Consider the following 16,786-nt stretch of genomic DNA (forward strand, 5'->3'; position numbering starts at 1 on the left):
CATTTGACAAATCCAGACAAGCTAAGATACAGGCCTCGGGGATTTTTCACGGGGAAAGGGGGTGGGGGTGTAGGAGGATGGTGGGGGAGGGGGTGGGAGGAGGCTGACCAATATAATGAAAATTAAAAGTAGGTGGGTTCTTACCGTTCCCCTTTCGCTCGGTCTCCTTGAGCCCTTGGGGGGCCTTGAGGGTGCTGGGGCTGGGACGCTCAACAGGCAAGAGACCCCCAAGGGAGATCCAGCTCCAGGGTTTGCGCTGGAAAACAAAAGCAGCCAGTCATTCAGTCTACCTTGCAGGTCGGTGGAAGGTCCCGGGAGAGGGAATCTCAGCCTGACCCTCCCTCTCACAATCCCTGCGACTGGGGAAACAAAGAAGAAAGAAAAACAAACTGCGGGAAAACAACAAGTTTTCAGGTAACGATTTTCCACTAATGCACTTGGCTGCCCAGAACTTGGACCCAAGCAGAGTGTCTCGGGTGCAGCTCCAGACCCCTCATTTCCTGCTCGCCCTGGGGCCGGCTGGCTCCGGCAGGGGCAGGGGGCGCCGACAGCCTCCCACCCTGCCGACCTCCGAGCCCGCCTGGCCGGCGGCGCCCTGCACCTCTCCCGCGGGCGGAACGTCGCCCGTTTAAGGGGCGGGCCGCCGCTCCACGTGCTGGCCGCGGAGTGACTGAACTACATAAACACAGGCCGGGACTGAAGAGGAGGAGGGGGCGGGGAGAGAACAGCCTTTGACCGACAGTAACCCCGGCGCCCAGCGCAGCCGAATCTATAAAAGGAACTAGTCGCGGCAAAAAAACAGTAATTCCGACGGAGAGTGAGTGCGGCCGGGACGGCCCAGCAGAACCGACACCTCTCTCCTGCAGCACGGGTGGGCAGGGCCGGGGGGCGTCCCGGTACCCAGGCAGCCGCAGCCAATTTCTCCCGGCGCTTTGCTCCCTCATTTTTATTTTTATTTTTGCCCCACCCCTTTCCCCCCAATTCTTTTTCTCCCCTTCTTCGGAAGGTTTTATCCAGGGGTCGGGGAAAGAGGCACAAACAACAGAAGTGGAAACCAGGTAAGAGACTTCCCAGTGACTTGGGTTGTTATTGTAGGGGAAAAGCGCTGGGTTTGGGGGGAACTAGAGTACGGCCCCCCACAATCTACCTAATAGTGATGCAAAGGGGCGTGGGCGGCGTTCCCGGGAAAAGGTGTCTGAAGGGGAGCTCTGGTCACTCGGTGACCCCGCACGTCGGGGCTCGCGCGGCTCTGGTATCCCGGGGAGCATCTCTGGCCTTGCAGCCCAGGCGCAGTACCTGAGGCGCTGTGGGGCGCGGGTTGCTGCGCGCACCCCGAGCGTCGCCGCCCGGGTCGGCAGAGGCGCAGGTCTCGCCCAGGAGCGCTTCTCTTTGTTCCGGAGCTCCCGAGCCTGCAGCCAACTCCTCTGGCTGTGGGTCCGCCGGCGCCCACCGGGACCTGTGGTACCTCAGAATCCCCACTCTGCCCTTAAGAGTTAGGTTCTGACCAGGGGTTTTGTGCCGTGCGCCCCGGGACCGGAGCGGCGCCTCCTTGTCCCCCCAAGAACGCGAGTAGTAGGCATCCCAAACAGGGTCCATTGTGTTATTACTCGCATGAGGCCTCGGAGGTTTTGCTGGACTTGGGGATGTTTCGTCTTGCAGACTTTCTGCGTTCTCGGGGTCGGCTGTCCTTGGCGCGGCTGGGGGAGGGGGAAACGGACACGTTTTGCACCTTTGATAAAACACAAGACTTCGGGAGAACTCGTGGAAACTTGGGGGTACCCATGCCTCCCTGATCCGCTCCGCCCCTTTGCTGCCCGTGTCTTGGGGAGCAGCTTCACGGATGCGGAGAGGTGGTGCAGCGCGATGACCGCGAGTAACCCCGGCGGGCGGCGCAGAGCTCGCCGCTGGGTCGCTGGGCCGCTGGGCAGCTGGGCGCTGGGCTGGGCAGCTGGGCGCTGGGCTGGGTAGCTGGGCTGGGCTCCACGGTGCGGGTGGGGGAGCTGGGCGCCCGCTGCGGGAGGACCCCGGAGACTGACCCGCAGCGCCTCCTGGCTGGGTGGCCTAGGAATGAGCCTGGGGCTGCAGTGGGGCAGGGATGGGGAATCCGGCTGAGACCGGTGTTTGCAGTCTGGAGAAGAGTCGTAGGGGGTTCAGGCAGAAAGACAGGCCACCTGGGTTTTTTTGTTTGTTTTGCTCGATAGCGTTCTCCCGACACGACACCAGAGCCTTGCCAAATCAGAGAATGTTGTGGGGGTGTCGGCCGGTGCCAGGGTTGTGTGTAGATACATCTCCTCTTCGGAAATTCCCAGAAGCACGAAAGAATTTTACAAATGAAGAAGAAAAGGAAGTGTTTGGCACTAGAAATAATCGCCTTTGCTTTTGTGCAGCATGGATCCCATCGGCTTTTACAGCCCAAGACTGTCCGTGACACCTCAGGAAGGGAGTGGTATATGCATTTCATATAATAACAGAGGGCAGAGTTGATGTTTTAAACAAAGTCACTTTCCCTGTTGCTGTCCAATCCCTACTGCCTTACAGAAGAGCTGACAACTATGTCCCCCCAAGTTCAAGAGTGGAGAAAATTATTGGTTCTTTTACCACAATAGACCCGAATTTTGAGGTTTTTAGACAAAAATTAAATGCCAATTAAACCAACACTTTCTCATCTCCTTCTATTTCAGCCTCTTTTCTCAACCCTAATACAAAAATGAAGGCTTCCTGTAACTCTTACCACTTTTAGAGAAACTTTCAAATAGTGTGAAAGCAGAATATTCCCGAGTACCTTCTCTTCAGATAGAACCACTTCTGAGTACAAAGTTTTGGTCGTGAGCTGTTGCCCCTAGTGTCCCTATGAACTACCAAAGTAAGTTATAAAATGTGGACTTTTGAAGAGATGTTAGATATGCTGGGTAAAACAGGAGCTCTTGGACAGCAAACAGTAGAATCAAAGGGACCAGGGGAGCGAGTGTGACCACAGTGCATTTAGGGGCAGGCGCTGCCATCCTGGTGTGGTGAGTAGTCTGCAGGTGCCAGTGTGGTGTTCCAGGGTGCTGGCTCTGTGACCACACACCTGTGGTGTGGGCGACTTCCCTGGAGTTGAGCATTTGCCTTTTACCTCCTTACAAGCATTTTAGACACACAGTGAAGGTGCGCGATAGACCCTGGGCACTTAGAGTATGTTTATGTGAGACATGCATTAGCCCAGGGCTGGAAAAGAGTGATTAGGGCCTGATGGTTTTCAGCTTAGGCAAACATGATTAAAAATGAATGAAACTTAGCAACTCTGGTTTTATTATCCTTTGTAGGACTTACCCCGTATGGAGAGAGGAGTTGAATTTTTTTTTTTTTTTTGCTGGTAGGAATAAACCAGGGTGTTTATGCTGTGTTTGTGGTGACTGTAAATGAAAATCTTTGCTATTTCAGTTTTATCTCCTAAAATATTTGAACGGGTATTGCCTTAGATGATTTTAAATTATAAGCCTTGTGACTCTCAAACAAAATACCAAAATTTCTGTGGTTTCTGCATTTATAAAACACTCTGAAGTCCAAATATTAAAGAGGTAATGCAACTATGATGTCCCTTTTGGCTAACTATTGAAGCATCTATTTTCAAAACATTTTGAATACATGTTTTATTTAATATGCTAGGGGAGAGCTTAGTCTGAGAAAACTGAATCCATCTTCAGATTTGCCTATGGGGAAACCAGGAATGCCAAAGTTATTGCAGCTTTTATTTTTCAAATTAACTTTGATCAATTAGTTGTAAACACTACTGCACTCCGACCAGCCTCAAATAACAGCTTTGAAATTTACTTTAGTTTGGTTGGAAAGGCAGACAAACCCCTACCAAGAGGGGTCTTGCATTTGCTGGTTCACTCTTCCAATGTTTGCAACAGCGGGGCCGGGGCCTGGCTGAAGTCAGGAGCCCAGAACTCAGTGCAGCTTTCCCACAGGGGTGACATGGACCCACGTACAAGAGTCATCCTCTGGTGATTTTCAGGATGCACACCAGCAGGAATTAAAAGGAGCTGAAAATGGAACCAGGACTTGACCAGGCAGTCACATGGGATGGGATGTGAGGATTCTCAAATAGCATCTGAACCAACGCACCTGACACCTGCAATGTTTATTTAATAGACACATATCACTACGAGCCAGGTGTTGTTCTTAATCTTCACAACAGACTCGTTAAAAACGGAGAGGTCAGGTGGCTTTTCCCCGGCCACACAGCTTGCAAGTGGCAGAGCTTAGTAAGTTCCAGAGTTCTTGAAGTGTCCTAATTTTGGCTGCTGTGAGCAGGGCATCTTTAAGGATGCTTACTGTATACTGCACACGCATCTGCTCTGGTCCCTATCACAATTGACAAGCCTGAATCATATTTCCCGATTGGCACGAGTGATTCAGCCAGGTTCTGTCTTCAGCTGCTTGAGTCTGCAGTTGTACAGGAATACAGAGCCACGGAAAGACCTGGCAGTAAAAATGAACTCAACCCTGGTTTTTAAAATTTGGCTTAAAACAAACTATATTCTTGCTTCTGTCAAATGCTTGTAAGTAGACCGTGACTTCAAAATGTCTTACGTCATAGAAAATAAATGATAGAGTATTTGACTCTGAAAGTGTTGGGAACCAAAGAAAAAGGGAAAAGAAGTAAGAGCCGAGCTGCTAGTCCTACCTTTGCTTCTTTTTTGGTTCTAATATTTAGCTGTTTCTAATAAAAAAAAATAGTTTCAAAATATGACTTATAAAAGTGAACTAGCATGAGAAATGGCTTTTCTGACTCATTGGTGGAACAAATGATAAATAAACTAGCAGAAAACATCTTTCGGTAAAACAATTGTGCTGTTGGCTTACTGTATGCGGTCATGGTTTTAGGTTTTTTTCTGTGAAATTACTCGGTTCGTTTTCACCAGGGCATGTGAAGGACACTGCTGTTCTCTTCACAGATGACCAAGCTGAATTCTAGACAGGTTAAGTGCCTGGTTCTGGAATTTGAAAGTTAGGGGAGTTGATTAGCTTCCAGGCAAAAGATATCCTAGCAATAGAGCCAGAGGTGATTCTTCCTTTTCCTGTGGGCAATTCTGCCTGAAGAATTGTTTCCTGACCTGGTAACTAGGTTTAAATGTTATTTAGAGAGGTACCTTTCCAGCTACCCGAAGGCAGCAGGTGGAAATCTTGCAGGTAAAACTGTAAACCAGAGCCTCCTTGCTTTCTATGGATAACCTAGCCATGGCAGGCCGGATTCCCAGCACAGCGTTTGTAAAAGAACTTCTTAGAAAACCCGGTTCCTTTTTTAAAACCTTCTTGAGGATTTTACTTAAAGGTCACCCTCCTTGTGAAGCTCTCCTGAACCTATTCGCCTCACTCCTAAATCAAAATGAAATTTTTTCTTTCTTACTCTCTTGGGACTTGGCTTATGTGTTTCGTTGCTCCTTGTTGAGATGACCAGGGTGAACAGTTATTTGCTTTTCTTTGGGGTATTTACCTCTTTAGACGGAGGTCTTTGACTCATTAGTCCCTGTGCTTCATAACTTCCACCTTAACATGGAAGGAGTTTAGTATATGCTGACTTGAACAAGGCCAGCGAAGGAAATGGGAACCTCCTGTTTGCTTCTTTGTGTTCTCAAAGATCAGTAAAGATAACAGACTCACCACAGAAGAGCACTGGAATGAAAAGACATAAGCAGTAACTGCACTTAGGTCTCTGGTAGATTGAGAAATTTCAGTGCAAACGTCAATCATTTGAGCCAGATTACTTTTTTATAGGATAAACAATTGTGTTTGCTCAGTTTCGCTTCCCTTTTTGAGGCAGCTGTGACTTGAGAAAATGCTATTGTCTGTAAAATTCCAAATTCAAGTATTGTGAGCTGTGCCTTAATTTATTGTTACTGGTGAAGCTGAGATCACTAAGTAGGCTAGATTTTCAAAATGCAAAATATCCTTATGTGTTTTGGCTCTACCTTTATATATATATATATATTTGAAAATATTATTTTTATTTGAAAGGCAGAATTACAATATTTTTGTGAGTGTGTCTGTGTTTGCAGTTTGCAGTGTTTTTTTCTAAGCCTGAGCCAAATTTGAGGAAGTATTTGGAAGTACAAACATTTCATCTGGCTATTCTTGAAGTTGATGTTTTATGATAACTGCAGTTTAGTTTATGGCATTTCCTGGAAGAAATTTTCTAACAGTTGGCCCATTTATTAAGATTCCCTAGGGTAATGGCACAGGGGCTCAACAGACTAATCTTCCATCCTTAAGCACTGACATCCCGAATGGGTGCTGGCTAGTGTGCTGGCTGCTCTACTTTTGATCTGGCTAGCTGCTTATGACCTGGGAAAGCAGAGGAGGATGGCTCAAGTTCTTGGGCCCCTGACACCAACATGGGAGACCTGGAGGAGGCTCCTGGCTCCTACTTTGAGACCTGTTCAGCTCTGGCTGTTGTGGCCGTTTTGGAAGTGAACCAGCAGATGGAACATCTTTGTTTCTCTCTCGCATTTGCTCTCTCTGTCATTTCTTCTCTCTGTAAATATACCTTTCAAATAAATCTTTTAAAAAAAAGATTCCCTGAAGATATTTATGCTTATTTAGTTCTTCCTAAGTCAATAGATCATATGATTAATATTAGGACATTTTGAAGAGTATGTGCAGATATTATTGAGAAAGAACATGGATATCAGAGTCAAATTAATGTAGATTAGGATTCTTGCCTGCCAGAGTCCAGCTGCAGCTCGAGAAGGGTGCGTGAAATAGGCGTAGAGAGAAGAAACGGATCACTACAATTCTAGGATCATCATGGACAATGGGAGAAAGCTGTCTGCTTTATTGATACAGAAGCAGTACAAGGTTTTAATCTTTTAGGGGCAATTTGACATAGTCTCAGGGGGGCACAATTTACAACAGCTTGAGAGATGAATGAGGGAAGATTACACTTTCCTTGCTTATTTTGGCTTGCCAGTCCCCACCTGCGCTCCTCAAGTCTGGGCTCTACCCTTGGCGCCGCCTGTGACAACCAGGCCCGTAGCTTGAATTATCTATGGGTTAATAAGTCTGGGGCCTTGGTTTATGGGGATTGGGATCATTGGCATTAGTTGGCCATTGGGTCTGCAAGCTCACACAGTTTGTTTTAGCTAAGCGAGTAAAGCAGGAGTTATAACGGCCTAAAAGAATTGCAGTTAGTAATGAACCATGTTTACTCTATTTTGGTTTTAACTCTACAGTGGACAAGTGGGTGCTTCCAAAGATAATTCTGTAAATTGTTTCACCTTAAGACAGGGCATTATCCATTCTGCAGCCAAGAATTCCTCAGTAGACAACACATATTAATCAGTAATACACTTCTACTACAATTCTTATTTTACAACTTATCCATCACTTAATGGGAGAAATACAACAAAAGAGAAAAAAACAAAGATCTAAGACAAAAAGTTTCAAACATTAAATCCCCCTATAACTGCAGGCTCTACAACCTCATAAATGATCAAACAATAATCAAAAGTATATCTATGATAATAAAATCATCCTATATTTCCTCTAGTTAAAAAATTATGAAAGCAGCTAAAACAACTACGTTTCTATGTTCTAAAGAATTGCAAAGGGCCCGGCGCGGTGGCGCAAGTGGTTAAGTCCTCACCTTGCACGCCCGGGATCCCATGTGGGCGCCGGTTCTAATCCCGGCAGCCCCGCTTCCCTTCCAGCTCCCTGCCTGTGGCCTGGGAAGGCAGTTGAGGACGGCCCAAAGCTTTGGGACCCTGCACCCGCGTGGGAGACCCAGAAGAGGCTCCTGGCTTCGGATCGGCATAGTATCGGCCCGTTGCGGCTCACTTGGGGAGTGAATCATCGGATGGAAGATCTTCCTCTCTGTCTCTCCTCTCTGTATATCCGCCTTTCCAATAAAAAAATAATAAAAATAAAAAAAAAAAGAATTGCAAGGACAGGCTAACCTTTAAGGTCACAGTAAGTATATTTTTTGTCATAGCAGGATGGCCTTTAGGGTCCCAGTAACAGGATAACCTTTAGGGTCCCAGTAGCTGTATTTTTTGTCATAGCAGTTTCAATCCATACTCCCATCACTTCCATTAGTTTGTAAAATTCTTCTCAAGCCATTTCCCAGAAGGCATGCTATATGTCTGGGCCAGATTTCAGGGCAACGGGTAGGCACACAGTAAGGTGTCCAGAAACGGCATGGGTTTAATTGTACTCCTTAAAGCCCACTCACCAAGACATTATCAATTACATTAACTCTCAAGCTCATGTTGGTTGCAAAAGCCATCTCACAGGGGCAAACAGTGCCTCAATAGATTACAAAAATTCTTAGTGGGGTGGTTGAGTGTCCATGCAAAAAGGGGGTGAGACTACGTCAAGGTGGTCAGAGAGAAATCTGCCGGGCCCTGCCAGACAGCTGGAAGCTCCCCCGGCCCTGCCAAGCAGGGAGCTGTTCTCTTCACACCTTCACGTTACTCATACCTACTGCACGGACCCCAGCACTTGCCCTTTCCCCAAAAATATATGTTGTTAATCTCTTGTCACCTGAGTTTCTGTGTGTGTGTGTATTATAAAGTGTACAATACTTGGTATACAGTGCTGGTGTTTTCAGTGACATTAAAAGCTTATGTTTTAGATGACTTCATCTCAATTTGCTTTTATTCCATGTTACTTACCTTGATAATTTCAGGCATGAAAAAATAAAAAAGATGTTGACAATGATATTACTGAACTAACTTCCTCACTTACACTGGATCACTGATTTCTATTGCTCTTTAAATGTGGAACAATTAAATTTCAGTTCATCTTTTTTTGTTCATATATGCACGTGTTTAACGATGGTTGGTGTTTGGAAGATATGTGGGAAACTACGGATTCTCTATTCAGAAACAAGCACATACAGGCTCATATACTCCAAATTATAAATGTAATTACAGCATTTTCAGGAATACTTGCAAATCTATTAAGGAAACAGATGATACCTGGAAAGTCATTTTATTTCTCTGAGATTTAGGTTGTTGGCATACAAAATGAAATTGTGTTGGGATTGGCAGAAAGAAGGAGGAAAAATTTAGCAAGATTATTCTGAGTAGTGGGATGCGGAAAGAATGGCTAAGTCTTTTAAGTGCCGTTTCCCTGTCTACTCTTGCATTGCAAAATGCCTGTTGGATGCCAGGTTGGGAATAATTGTTTTTTTTTGCCAAGAGTCAAACAAAGTTTGCTGAAGAAGCAAATCCTTAGGGGATGGTTGCTTGAAATCAATTGGATCTGGTATTTGGATGGTTGGAGTTTGACATGAAGGTAACACTAATCCCAGCTGCACTTTTCCTTGGAAAAGTGGAGAGAAAATGAAGGCCTGAGCTGGCAAGCCTAGACCTGTAGATAGTCACCTCAGATGCAGAGTGTTGGAATGGAGGTGATAGGTTTCTCTTAGCTGCGGTAAACTTGATCTTAGTTCTGGGAGAGGGAAAAGAAAGAGGTACATGCAACATTAACAATCACAACAACAACAACATAATGTCATCAATGTTAAAGTGTATATGCTAATAGACAAATGATACTATTAAACTGAATGTACAGCAAATGTTTATTTAAACATCACTGACTATGTAAAAGATTAGGTGCTAAGCAAATGTCAGATTTTATGGATCTGCCAGTATTAGTGGTCTGTTTATCTTGGCGTTCAAGGCTCTTTGAAATGAAATTCTGACCTCTTTTTGACAGCTGTGTTCTAGATTGTTAAGAGGCATAGTCTTTAGGGACTGCACCTGATTCTCTCACTGAAGTGATTAGCACATAGTACGGCTCAGTAGCTGTTAAATTAAGCTCCCTCTACAGGTTTTCATCTTTTTATGACTTAGAACTTATTCCTGCTATCATCTGGCTCCTCTTGGCTTTGTAATTGTACATCCATCTTGTTTGCCTTCATTTGAACTGTACTTTCTATTATTTTTAGGGCTGAGCTTGGGCTCTTCTCATTGAATTTTCATCGTAACCCTGAGAAAGACAACATTTCTATTGGTTTAGGTTCTTTGTATTGATTCACAGCTTTGTAATTCAATATATTTTTTTAAATTAACTTTTTATTAGTACTATAAATTGAAAAATGATATCAGTTCTCATAAATAGATGGTAATTTCAAGGTATTTACAGTGAAGACAAACTACTTTTGTTGAAGTCTATAAAATAATCTTCCTTTTCGCAAGATTCCCTATTTTCAGGGAAATTAGGAAATTAGCAAATGTTGACAAGAAAGCAAAAACAAAAATCCTCCTTAATAGAAAAGAAAGCACCATTTCTCTAGTGATTTAATATTTAAAGAAATATTTACTATTTAATATTTCTTTCTTGAAATCCTCTTAGTACCATTTAAACTCATCTTCGGTGACCCTCCCATACTTGGGGAAATAGTGAACTGCCTATATTTAACAACATTTTTCAGATGATGCACTTGGTACAAGCAGACGTGAAAGCGCTTGCTTTTGATTGGTGTATCTGGCTAATGGAGGAGCTGGAGAGTCACACTGAAGTGATGCTGACTCCTGAGTTTGTGCTCGTTGAACTGCCCATCCTCCCTCTCCTAGGACACCGTTCATAGGACATCTAAGGGATGCTCGGTCTGCCCTGTGTGCTCTTGTAACACTTGTCTGCTGCCAGAGTGTGCCCGTTGCACTCAACCAACATTATGGGAGGAAGCAGACAGGTGACTTTTGATGTTCTAGTCTACTGGTACGGTTTTACATGCCTTGGGAGGTGTATGAGTACTTTTCGTGGCTACTGAATTACCTAGGTTCTAGACAATTCTTTTTAGGTCACCTATTCCAACCTCTTTATCGTAAAGATGTGTTTTCTGTTCGGTGGTACAGAGTGGTGGAGCCACTTACCTAAATTCACTCTTCAGCTGTCATGAACTAGAAATTAAAAGCTTAGTTGCTTGCCTCTTCAATGTAGACTTTCTGCTGTGCCAGAGCTTAGTATACTTTCTTAGGAGAGAAGAAAGGAAATTGTGCCTGTAAAAGTCCGTTCTTTTCAGTTGAAAATGGACATTGAATTATTAAATATTGGACTGACCTCATTTAGTTATTATTATGCTGTTGGGCATTTATTTATTCTGTCTGTAGAGTCACTTTGGATCTACAAGGGTTTTTCAACCGGAACTTTTCTCTTTCTCCCAAGCAAAAGTTGCACTTTGGTTAAGTTGCAATCAGAAGGAAGTCTACAGAATTCTTGAGTGTTGAGGGTTTCCTAGGCAGTCTATCTATATGAAAGCATGAAGCTCTAATGCTAATTTTGACCAGTTAGGATTAATTATGATTCAAAGCAGGGTGATTTTTCTTTCATTTTACTTTAATGATTGGCTTAATTTAAGTAAGGACCTTGAGTTCAAAATAAAGAAAGCCTTTGGTCAAGTAGTGTTTATTCAGTTGTCTTATTGCAAAATTCGTAAATTTGGTGGAATTAGTCCTCTTTCTTCTCTGTTCCAGTCACACTGCACATGATCGCAGTTGATTTTCTCTTCTGCTTGTCTGACACTTGGTTCTTTTAAAGGGAAGGGGTGTGCCCCAGGAGCCTGCAGAGATGGGAGGACACTCTGTCTTCAGGGTTCTATCAGGGGACCACCAGCGGTTCTCACCTGCTGTGGGCTTAGCGCCTCCTTGCTTGGGGGCACTCCTTGTGAGCTTCTCAAATGCTCTCATACAAGCACAGTTGAAATGAAGCTGATAGAATACCCACCCAGGATTTAGGTCCATTTTTCTTTGAGTACTGTGTGTGTGTATGTGTGTAGGTGGGAATGGTAACACACAGAATATTTATGAAAATGATAGGAGCACCTTCCAAATCCATGACACTCAGAATCCTGATACTATAATAATAATAATAATAATACAGCTCTGTTTACTTTGGTAGGGTCCTCCTAGGCCCCACAGAACAGACTCCATAATTTTAGTAATTAAGAAAAACTAAGTAACCTGAAACTTCTGTTATTTGGAATCACAAGTGTGTGAATTTAAATTTATGATCCTATTCCCTTTGTCTTAATTCAGCAAGGCAGCTGGCAAAGTGGTTTGTGTTCTAGGAAAGGAGGTAAAGTTTGGAGGACAGGACTTAGAACCTGTGCCTTTGAGCCTGCCCTGGAATCCTGGTTAAATTCTCACTTATCTATTTAGCTGGCTGTTTGTGGCCTGCAGGTACCTGCTAACTCTGCCCTAAGTGCTGGCTGGTGTGAGGTTACTTTGGAGAGGACTGCTGGTATTGATCCCATAGTCTATGACCTAGAACTGGAAAAGAGCCTGGATAACTCAGTTTGGCAAAGGTGAAGAAAATAAATGTTTTGATGGAAAAGTTGTAGCAGGTGTTGATAGGTTTTATTGAGTGAGTTCTTGACTTGAGCCTGTGAGTTCGGAGTTCAAGGTTCCCGAATAACGCTCACAGTCTTGGACTGCGGGTTGAGCCCCTAGGGAAGGTGTTCTGGGCAGGTGGCATGTTTTTGGTGTTTCTAGAGCCCCAGCCTGGCAGATGGTGGATTCCCTTTTGCTCACATGAAGTTATAAAAAGGAATTTCTTCCCCAACCATATAGAGAGGCTTTTGAGAGAAATCGCATGAAATGTATGCCAGCTTGAATTTCTGTTGCTTTGAACACAGCTGGAAATTTTTTCATAGTTTTGGGCTGCTCCTACCTCTATTTTCAGTGATGTTTCTGATTTGTTACTATAGGTAGTCTACTTTAAAATAGTCTTTTCTCCTCTCTGATTGTTGCTGCAGAGACCTTCAGTCTTTGAATGTTTATGGAGTACTGAGTCATTCTGGCCCAGGGTGTGAAAGAGTAAGATTCTGAATAAGATTCTGTGTTGTGTGTAGCAGGAACCACCTGTTATTTGGGTACCCTGGAGAAGGAGGTAGATAAAGCTGAAAAGATGGAGGGAGTAATAGGGCTAGCTTTCTAATAGGTCATTGACAGAGAGGCTGGAGGAAAGGGAGTGAGGAGAACTGAGCCAGCAGCTGCAGACTTGGAGAGAGCAGACTGTGTGCTGTGAGTCCTAGGAGCTGAGTGCCATGAGAGCTGGAGGCGATAGTGCAAGTGAGTGATAGGGGTCCCCTGGAGGGAATTTATGATCGACAGTGGCTCCCATGTGACATCAAGATACTGGAGAAATGCCTGTGCTCTTAGGGTGCACAGCGCTAGAGACAGATCCAGTTTGCTTTGGGAAGGCCTTACCCCTGTCCCCGCCCACCACACATACATGTACACCAGGGCATTGTGCACCCTGCCCTTTGCAAAATCAGCAGTACTAATCCTTATAATAGCTACAGTGCACTGTACTTTACAAGGTTCTGGGTTCTGAATATTTTGCATATTTATTTATTGGCTCTGTTTTGTGGAAAGGATACAGGGCTGAGAGTCTTTAGAGTCCCAGTGCTGGTGGTTCAGAGTCAGGATTCAAACCCATCTTTATCTGATTCTGAATCCTTCTCTTCTTCCTACTGGACTGGTTAATTGAATACTGAAATGACAAGTATTTGCCATACTGGTTTTGTGGTGGAACAAGCCTAAAGGGAAGAAAAGACAATGTAAGATGTGGGTGTGCCTTTCCCTGCATTCTTTGAGCACTTCAAACAGATAAACCTTTAGCTGGGAGGAGTTTGAAGGTCTGAAGCCATTGCTCTTTCCCAGATGTAAGCCAATCCAAATGTGGCCTGTTGGTGTACTCACTAAACCTTTTCCTCCAAAATTCACTTGGAAAAGCTTGCCACAGCAAGGAATGTTATCTAATCAAGATTCTCCATAAATAATAGGTTGCTGATGGGGGCTTGTGTTTCTGGAGCTCAGGGTTTTTATAATTTCTGTATTCTCTTCTTTTCACATGCCCCTTATGCTGGGCAGTATGGTTGTGGTTAAAAGCGTTTGATGTTTTTTCCTTTGACATAAAATGCTGCTGGGTTGATTTTTTTTTTCCCCCTAGGGGAAAAGTTTCTCCTATGTGCTACATACCCCGGACTAGGGAAAAAGCAAATAGCCGTGTTGTTTGCTAAAGGCTTCCTTTGAAGGTTGCTCTGTGTTTGTTTGGTGGAAATCAGCAGGGGAAGAGGGACCGTGTCTACTGCTTTGTTAGAATTTCTCCTTATTTCTACCGGCATGAAACAAAGACTTGGGCATAGCACACATCTGCATGTAGAAGTCCTGGCGCAGTTGTTAGCCTCTGAAATGTTAGAAGTGAGAACTAGCGCCTTTGATTGTCCCAGGATCAGGCAAACAGAAATTGCTTTGAAGTTTTAGGATCTCTTTTAAAACAGGGGTGTTGACAACCAGTGGAGTTATACTTCTCCAAGGCTCGTTACAGATGGATACAATACTTGTGAATTTCTAATGTATTCATTTTATAACCTTCATTCTGAAAATTATCAATAAGCAAATAACTTTGCCTATGAACCTAGATATGCATTCCATGGTAAAACAAGGGTTTGCTGATAATCTTTTATGGTTACCAATAATCAAGTGAGTATGATGCATTTTCTGTATCTTTTGTTTGTTTTAATGATTTATTTATTTATTGGAAAGGTAGAATATAGAGGGAGGGGAGGGTAACAGAGAGCAAGCAAAAGAGGCAGGAAGGTAGAGATTGATCTGTCCATCTCCCGTATTCTGGTTTAGTTCCCAAATGGCCACAATGGCTGAGGCTGGACCAGACCAGCTATGGCTGAGCTAGACTGAAACCAGGAGCCTGGAACCCAATCTAGATCTCCCATGTGGGTAGCAGAGACCCAGCTACTTAAAATAGCACTTGCTGCCTCCTGTCCTGTTCATTAGCAGTAAACTGGAATTATAAATGGAGCTGCGATTTGAACCGGAACATGTGAGATGCAGAAATACCAATGACTTTTTATGCCAAATACGTGCCACAATAGTCTCATTTTGGAATCATACATTCACTTTGTTTTATCCTTAACTCTTACCTGGGATGGTTTCTTACCGCGTTTGTCTTCAAAACTGAGCATTATAGTGTTAACTTCAAATGGTGGATGGATAAACACAGTGCTGTACCAGCACCTTGGCCCTTCTGCCAGTCTCTCTCAGGGGAATTTCACAGAGCTGTAGATCCATAGGATAGCTGCAAGAGTGAGGGCCTCTCACAAGGCCGCCTGTAAGGATGGAGAGCCAGTGGCATCTGGAGGCAAGAAAAGTTCAACCAAGGCAGTGAAACTAGCTTCAGGCTCAGTGTATCTGATGGGTCAGCCCTGGAGAAATCACAGGATGATACAAAATCCTGTCCCATTCCTCTGACAGCCATGTCCCTTCCTAAAGCTGTTCCAGGTCCTTAAATTAAGCCTTTAGTAACTTCTCTGGATGAGACTGCTGGGCAGAGCTATGTACTCAGAGAGGCAATCAGAGAGGAATCCTTCTCCAAAGCAAGCATATTTGGCCAGGTTTAGAAGTTTCACATCCTAACATCACAGGACCCTGCATGTCTCTCTGGAGATGAGACACATGAGTCACATCTGTGATTCTTCTGCATCAACATCTCATGAATAGGCAATCAGTTTTGCTTTAGCACCAGCACATCTTCAGTTCAGGTCTGATAACAGTCAAATCTGCCTCCTCCTTTGTGGTTTATTGTCTAGCTGTTTGTTCCTGTAAAATATTTGGAACTCCATTTTTATTTGTCCATTTTGCCACAATGAAGAAAAAATAAAACAGAGAAACTAAGGAGTGGACATCTGCATTTGGTGTGGTGGTTAAGACCCCATTAGGGTATCCCATATTAGAATGGCTGGGTTTCAGTCCTGACTAAATCCCCGGCTAATGCAATCCTTGGGAGGCAGCAGATGGTGGCTCAAGTTGTTGGGTCTCTGCCTCCCATACGAGAGACCTGGATTGAGTTTCTGATTCTTGGCTCTAAACTGGTGTAGCCCCAGCTCTTGTGGACATTTTGGAAGTAAGCCCGTAGATAACACATCTCTCTCTCTTGCTGCCTTTCAAATAATTAAAAAGAGAGAAAGACAGAGCAAAGTACTGAGAGCTATGTTGAAAACTTTACTTTCTGTCTCCATATAATTATGTGTAAATTTGTCTAAAAAAGCAGAATATGCAAACACACATTTATTTAATGTTTAGATAAATAGTTGTTGTATTACCACTGTTTATGAGTAAATATTAGTTACTAATTACATATTCTGGATAAGCTAACTTTTTGGATAGTACTTGTAAGAGGAATGTATTCAGGGAACTGGCATGATGGCTCAGTGGTTAAATCCGCATTTTGCACACAGCTGGGATCCCATATGGGCACTGGTTCTAATCCCAGATGCCCTGCTTCCCATCCAGCTCCTTGCCTGTGGCCTGGGAAAGCAGTCGAGAATGGCCCAAAGCCTTAGAACTCTGCACCCATGTGGGAGACGCACAAGGAGCTCCTGGCTCCTGACTTTGGATTGGCTCAGCCCTGGCCTTGGGGGTGTTAACCAGTGTAGACCTGTTTTTCTAATAAAAATAAATAGATCTTTTTTTTTTTTTAAGAGAAAAACGTATTCAAAAGAACCAATGACGTAGAAGGAGTGATAGCTTAGTGGGGGATAATAGTTGTTGGAAAAAATTATTTCTTGAGACACCTGTGGGCCAGCTCTGAGTCTTGCACTTTGAGAGCTTCAGTTCCCGTATAAGGTTACATCAGAGGTGTGGTGGGGCAAGGCCTCACTGCACAATTCTACCTGCTAAGTACAGCAGTCAAGTGATGCATGTCCCTGGGAAAGGTTTCCCTGCTGTCTCACATGGGCAGCCCGCTTCTCTTTCCCAATGAGATGTGGTGCCTG

At 44.2% G+C, this 16,786-nt stretch overlaps 1 protein-coding gene across 1 annotated transcript in view; it reads left to right on the top strand.

Annotated features, from left to right (window-relative positions):
- The first annotated feature begins 983 nt into the window (after positions 1-983).
- The window catches only part of ABCA1 (ATP binding cassette subfamily A member 1), a 124,828-nt gene continuing 109,025 nt past the window's right edge, over positions 984-16,786 (top strand). The window contains exon 1 of the mRNA XM_040963691.1: positions 984-1,058. The gene's annotated coding sequence lies outside the window, so the exon portion shown is untranslated. The remainder of the gene's footprint in view (positions 1,059-16,786) is intronic.

Source organism: Ochotona curzoniae, unplaced genomic scaffold, assembly GCF_017591425.1.
Source record: "Ochotona curzoniae isolate NIBS_2020 unplaced genomic scaffold, NIBS_Ocur_1.0 scaffold_3208, whole genome shotgun sequence".
In the NCBI taxonomy this organism is placed as follows: Eukaryota; Metazoa; Chordata; class Mammalia; order Lagomorpha; family Ochotonidae; genus Ochotona; species Ochotona curzoniae.